A 6,915-nucleotide genomic window follows, 5' to 3' on the forward strand; every position below is an offset into this window, starting at 1 on the left:
GTTCAGTGGAACACAAAGTTACAAACCATGACAAGTATCATGAAGGCTATTTGGCTGGAAGTGTGGTGGAGCAATACTTCAAGGATAGCATGGTGTCTAGAAAAATGATTTCCAAAAATTCCAAAGGACAACCCTCAGTCAAAGACTCTAACGAATCATCCATGTAAACTAGAATCCAGACTCTATGGCTGTCCTGGAACCACATGAGGTGTCTGGGGATTGGGACAATATGGACAGAGCAACAGCTGGCCCCACGATTTGGGGCCTCTAATGTAAGGTAAGGACTGATAGATTCAAAAACGCTCCCTTAGGTACACCCACTTCCATCACTCTAAAGATACTGGACGCAGTAAACAGGAAGCTACAATTCCATTCAGTCCAACCCTTTAAAGAAGGCTGTTTGATGCGTGGAAAAATGGAAGTTGTCTAATGGTATCAGATATATATACAAAAGGAGTAATACAATAATTTGCTAAATGCATGACAGACTTTCAGTTGGGAGAGAGGGATGGAATACAATATATATAAATACAACACTGGGTCTTATACCGTACAAAAAAAAAGCGGCAGTCAGGTAGTTCACCCTAATTGAGAAATTTGTGTGTCAGACTGGAAGCAAGAGGTATTATCTTGGCACTATACAATTTACTCCTAGAGTCCTCACCACGCACACATGCAAAGATGTGCAAAACGTCTAAGTAATAACTTAATAGAACCCAATGGACAGAGATGTAGAGGATACAACCTGTAGCATCCTGGGAAGGGATGTTCAAAATACATTTCTATATCACCTATATCCACTATGCCATACAAATCTCGGCCAACAGTAACCATGCCTTGTTGGAGGGACATTAATATGTTAAGAAGCTTAATCCATATCTAGTGGAAGTGTCCAAGGATTAAGCCCTACTGGTCAGAGATCTCAGTTGCACTTAAAACTATTCTGGGTACTCTATCGCAAACGAGTTGACTGATTATACTGAGGGTGAGAATGCCTAAATTGCAATATCAGACTAAAGCTGATAGAATCCTGCTTTAGAACAGCCTAATGGTGGTCAAACCGAAACAGGCAACTCAATGGATGAAGCAAGATACACCTCATCACACACTAGCATGTGAGACTGTGGAATATCATGGTGACAGAAATGGTGGTTAGCAATGTGATAGAGAGAAACATAGATTTTGAGTTCGTTTTTTACCACTTCTGCAATGGAGAGGATATGGCGTAACTGCTACAGCAGCTGTCTTTGGAACAGGAGAACCAAATTTATACCTCTGTGTCGGGTCAACATTCTGTGATACTAGGCAATTCACTTAATCTCACTGTGCGTAGAAATAAGAATGATTGTATTCTTGTGTAATATAATTGCTGCTCATGTAAAGCGCTCCAAAGCTTTCGAGTCAAGTTTTCCCTATACAAAACAGCAAGAGTGGAGTGCTATGCCATAGACTGGAGTGGCATAGCAGAGAGTCTAGTAAAGTGTCTTAGAGTGGAGGGCCATAGGGTGGAGTGGCATAGAGTATCTTGGAGTAGATTTTCGTAGAGTTGAGTGGAACAGAGTATCATAGAGTGATGTATCATGGAGTGGTGTAGAGTGGAGTGAAGTGGCATAGAGTGGAACAGAGTGAAGCAGAGTGGAGAGGATTTGCGTAGAGAAGAGTGTTGTAGAGTGGAGGGCGTAAAGTGGTGTAGCAAAGAGTGTTGCAGAGTGGGGTAAAGTGTTGTAGAGTGGAGTGGCACTGAGTAAAGTGGCAAAGAGTGTCATAGAGTGGAGGGTCACAGAGTGGAGTAGAGTGGCCTACACTGAAGTCATGTAGAGTGGAGTGTCACAGAGTAGAGTAGAGTAGAGTGCTGTGGAGTGCCATAGAATGGAATGGAGTAGAGTGTCAGTGAAGTATTGTGGAATGTTGTACAGAGTGTCGTAGAGTGTAGTGTCATTGAGCAAGTGGAGTAGAGTGGTGTGGTGTAGAGTGGCATAGAATGAAGTAGAGTGTCAGAGTGATGAGTCATAAAGTGGAGAGGCATAAAGTGGCGTAGCATAAAGTGGCGTAAAGTGTTGTAGAGTGGGATAAAGTGTTATAGAGTGAGTGGAATGCTGTAGATTGGAGTGACATAGAATATAGTAAACTGTCAGAGTGGAGTGGAATAGAGTGGAGTAAAGTGGTGTACAGTGGAGGGTCATAACATGGAGGGTCATAGAGTGGCCTACAGTAAATTGACATACAGTGTTGTGGAGTGTCGCAGATTGGAGTGACGTAGAGTGGAATGGAGTACGGTATCAGAGTGAAGTGTCAAAAAGAGTGCCAGAGTGTAGTGTCGTAGAGAGAGTGGCACAGAGTACCGCAAAGTGGTGTGGTGTGGCTTAGAGTGGAGTGGCGTAGAGTGTCATGGAATAGCATGGAGTGGAGTGGAGCGGCATGGAGTGGCGTGTCGTAGAGTGTTGTGTCGTAGAGTGAAGGAACACAAAGTGTCATGGAACGGAGTAGAGTGGAGTGTCACAGAGAGTCGTAGATTAGATTGGCGTAGAGTGGAATGGTGTACAGTGGAGTAGAGTGACGTGATGTAGAGCAGAGGGGCGTAGAGTGGCATTGCATAGAGTGGAGTAAAGTGTCATGGAGTGGCGTAGAGTGGAATGCCCTAGAGTAGGAGTGGAGTACCGTGGAGTGCCATAATACATAGTGGAGTAAAGAGTTTTGGAGTGCCATACAATGGAGTAGCATACAGTGGAGTAAAGCATTGCAGTGTAGAGTGTCTTGCAGTGGAGTGGTGTATAGTCTCACAGGGTGTTGTAAAGTGGAGTGGCTTAGAGTGGCAGAGCAGAATAGAGTAGGGTGTTAGAGAGTGGAGTACTGTACAGTGGATAGGAGTACAGTGTTGTAGAATGGAGTGCTATAGAATGGCCTAGAGCAAAGTGGTACAGAGTAAAGTAGAGATTCATAAAGTAGCGATGAGAGGAGTGGCATAAAGTGGAGTATTGTAGAGTGAAGAGGTGGAGAGAGGAGTTGAAGTGGTGGAGAGGTGTAGAGAGGAGTGGCGTATAGTAGAGTGCTGTACGGTGGAGCAGAGTAGAGAGGAGTAAAGTGTTGTAGAATTCAGTTGCATAGAGTGCAGTATACATGGTGTGTGCTGGACCTGGCCCTTTTTAAAGGGTCATCCCCAAACTTTTGGCCTTCCTCCTCCTATTTGTCTGACCTCTTTTTGTTGGCTTTAGGACTCTAAGCACTTTATCACTGCTGATCAGTGCTAAAGTGCATGTGCTGTCCCCTCTAAACTTGGCATAATTGGCTTACACCTGGTTGACACATTTAATTTACCTATAAGCCCCTTGTATAGTAGTATCCCTCATACCCAGGGACTGTAAATAAAATGTTACCAGTGGACCTGCGGCACAGCTTGCGCCATGCACAGAAGTAGTCTTTCAAGCCTGTCTCATACCACTGCAAGGCCTGCGTGCGCAGTTACTGCCACAGGGACCTGGCATCTAAATTTACTTGCTAGGCCTGGGACTCCCCTTTTACTACATATAAGTTACCCCCGATGTAGGCCCTAGCTATCCCTATGGGCAGGGTGCTGTGTATGTAAAAGATAGGACACAGGTCTTTATGTACTACATGTCCTAGTAGTGACAAAATGCCTATTTAGGTTCTCATGACTGTGAGCGCTACTCCCGTCATAGGATTGCATTGGAAATGCCCTAACATATGTCTAAGTGGTACTGTCTGATCTATGAAGGGTGGTGTAGGCATGTTTGGTATGGTTGGAATGGTAGTGAGAAATGCTGCTTACTGGTGTAGGTGGATTTTTTATTACCATTATAGAAATGACATTTTTAGAAAGTGAGTATTTCTCTGTGCTTATGACTGGTGTTTTGTAGCTTGAGCCCAATCCACATCTGGGGCAGAGTGACAGCTGGGCTTTGTGCATACTTCTCAGACAGCCTGTACACAGGGAGGGTGGAGGTGTAACAAGAATACATCTGCATACTGAAAGGTCTTCCTGGGCTGAGAGAGGTAGGGGTGGGGCACACCTGCATCTATAAAGTATGTACCTTGGCCTCACACAAAGGGCTTGTTTACCCCCTACTTATGTCTGGAGCCAATGCTGGGGGAGAAAAGGGGCATTCCTGGAACCAGTTGGTGCTGGCTGGGATACCCCTCCTCTCCTTTGTGGAAGCTAGGCAAAATGAGTATTAGTACAGGAGGCTGACCCCCACATGGGGAGACACTGTGTGGACCTTCAGGGAGGAACTGTTATGCTGCGAAAAGGAACCACCATCAGGATTGACCTGCTGAGGTGCTGACCTGTGACCTGCTAGTGCACAAGAAGGACTGCAACTTTGGCCCAAGGCCCCTGATGTGCTGGCCTGCTGCTGTTATTGGGGTCCTGTGCGCCCCAGTGCTCTACCAGGACCTGCTGCCCGGGTTCTGGAACTATAGCGCCTGTGGAGCGCTATACTTAAGACTGAAGCACATAAAGAGCGCTACGTTCCTTTCTACTAGAGTGGGTGAAGAGCACTGTGTAACTTCCTATTAGAGCACTTCAGTCTTGTTGGTTACAGTGCGTGAAGAGCCCTGGGTGTAGCCAGCTGCCCCTGTCTGGCGTGAGGGGAGCACGCTGGAAAAACCAAACGGAGGCTGCGAGCAGCCCCTGGAGCAGAGCAGACGAGTGCGACCTTGGTGGTACCCCGTGGGCATAAGTAGGCAGTTCTTCTGGAGAGGAGATCACCGCCGCGGCCTGGGTGGGTGCAGCAGACCCGGCTGCCGGAGACCGGGCCTGTCTCAAGTGCTGCCGCCTTGTCCCTGTGTTCGGGAGGGCTCGGGACGAGCCACAGGAGAGGTGAAGGGTCGCCCCGCCACCAGCACAGCCCATGACCTGACCAACACACACAGAGCCACCCGGTCACCTTCCCCTGAGGGCACTGCACCCAGCACCGCGGGGAACACCAGCAAACGTCCCTACCCCACCTCACAGAGTGAGGTTGAGCAGCGTGACGCAGTTCCGGCAAAGGGGAAGACGGCTGTGTGTGTTGTAGCCGGCTCAGAGAGACCAAGGGAGGTCTTCCCCGCCTGCAGGACTGGTGCCTGGTTTCTTCTCCTGTGAGGGAACCTGGGAGAGTTCCTCACTAATTGTGACTGCCTGTGTACCCCCTCTCTCTTCCTTGCCTCAAGGGAGGGGGCCATGGCTGTATAGCACCACTGATGCCAAAATTGTTGGTGCATTACTGCATGAGCATTTTTGGGAGCACAAGAGCTCCTGAATCAGGACCTGTGCATCCCTTAAGACTGTCATTTATACAGTCAGAGCACTGTAGGCCTCCTACAGAAGAGGTTGGTGATTCCTGGCGTAATTACCTTTCACCACGACATTACCATTCACCCCCTCCCCTCACATTAGGCAGATTGCATTCTTCAGGGCCGGATTCCTATGAAATGTTATGCTTGCCATGTTGGGAATAACCAGCATATTTTCAAGGCCTGTCTGATCTACAATGGGAAGGTAGAGTTGGTATATGGCGTATTTCCTAAGGCAGTGGTTCCCAGCCTTTTGACTTCTGTGGACCCCCACTGTATCATTACTGGAACCCGGGGACCCCCACTATATAATTATTGGAATCTGGGCAACACGCCCCCCCCCCCCCGAGTCATTACTGAAGGCTGGGGACCTTATCTGTTAATAATATTTAATTTTCTAAGCAGTCGCGGAACCCCCGAGGAGGCGTCACGGATCCACAGAGGTCCCCAGACCACAGGTTGGGAACCACTGTCCTAAGGAAATGCTTCCATGCCTGGTATATTCATGTTGGTGATAATGCTGGCTTGCCATTTGGGGAATGCTTCATTCTATGTGCATTATTGATGATGTCTTGGCATTTATAATACTGTGTTTATGAGAATATGTCCATTTTCAGGTATAATGATGACCTGACTACTGCTTGTGTTGCAGAATAGTACTAACCTATGTGTTTACCTGACTTCTGCTTACTTTCGCTGAGTACTAGTGAGCAGTGTAATGTTCTAACAACTGCTTGTGTAGCAGGGTATTATTACTGCTACATGTTGTGTTTGGTCTAATGATGTTCTATGCAATACAGTTTATTTTTTAATAACTTGTTGTAATGTTTCCCTTGTGGTGTATTTATTGTGTCACGTGTGTTGTGCAAACGCTTTACACATTGCCTCTGAGATAAGCCTGACTGCTCGTGCCAAGCTACCAAGGGGGTGAGCAGGGGATATCTTGGGTGTGTAGCTTCCTCGCCCTGACTAGAGTGGTGGTCCCTGTCTGGCTTATGTGCCTACCAGGAACCCCATTTCTAACAGTGTGGTAGAGCACAGACATCACAGACAACACATTTTCAATTGAAATGACCAATACATTTGCACAGAAATACAGTTCTATTGATAAAACTATACACCACACAAACGATAATATGCGATTGTACAAAAATATTTGTTTCCACACTTCAGAATTATACTTCTTTTTTTGCTTTCCGAATTCTGAGAAATTCTGTAAATATTTCCACACTTCATTTATAGGCATTTAAATTGTGTTGTGTGCTAGAAAAAATAATATCCTGCGGCCTTTCCTCTCACATGGGTACCCAGCATGATTGCCACATAAACCCTCTCACGTTGAAGCCAGAGAAAGAAAAGTAAACGCCAAGCTCCCTCGGAAGAAAGAGCCAGACATTTGACCTCCGTTCCTGAATACACGGCAAATGGGACAAGACAGGAACAAAGTTTAAAGGCCTGTTTACAGAAAGCGAGCACTGGTGGAGAAATACAAGGAGGAAAAAAGACACGCTGGACACTCTAAAACAAACAAAGCCATAGAATAAAACTTCAAAAAAACTCAAACTCTGTCAATTTTCTAAGCCTGCGTTTTTACCAACAATTCCAAAGTACTCTTTCAGCTGA

Source organism: Pleurodeles waltl, chromosome 2_2 (genome assembly GCF_031143425.1).
Source record: "Pleurodeles waltl isolate 20211129_DDA chromosome 2_2, aPleWal1.hap1.20221129, whole genome shotgun sequence".
Lineage (NCBI taxonomy): Eukaryota > Metazoa > Chordata > Amphibia > Caudata > Salamandridae > Pleurodeles > Pleurodeles waltl.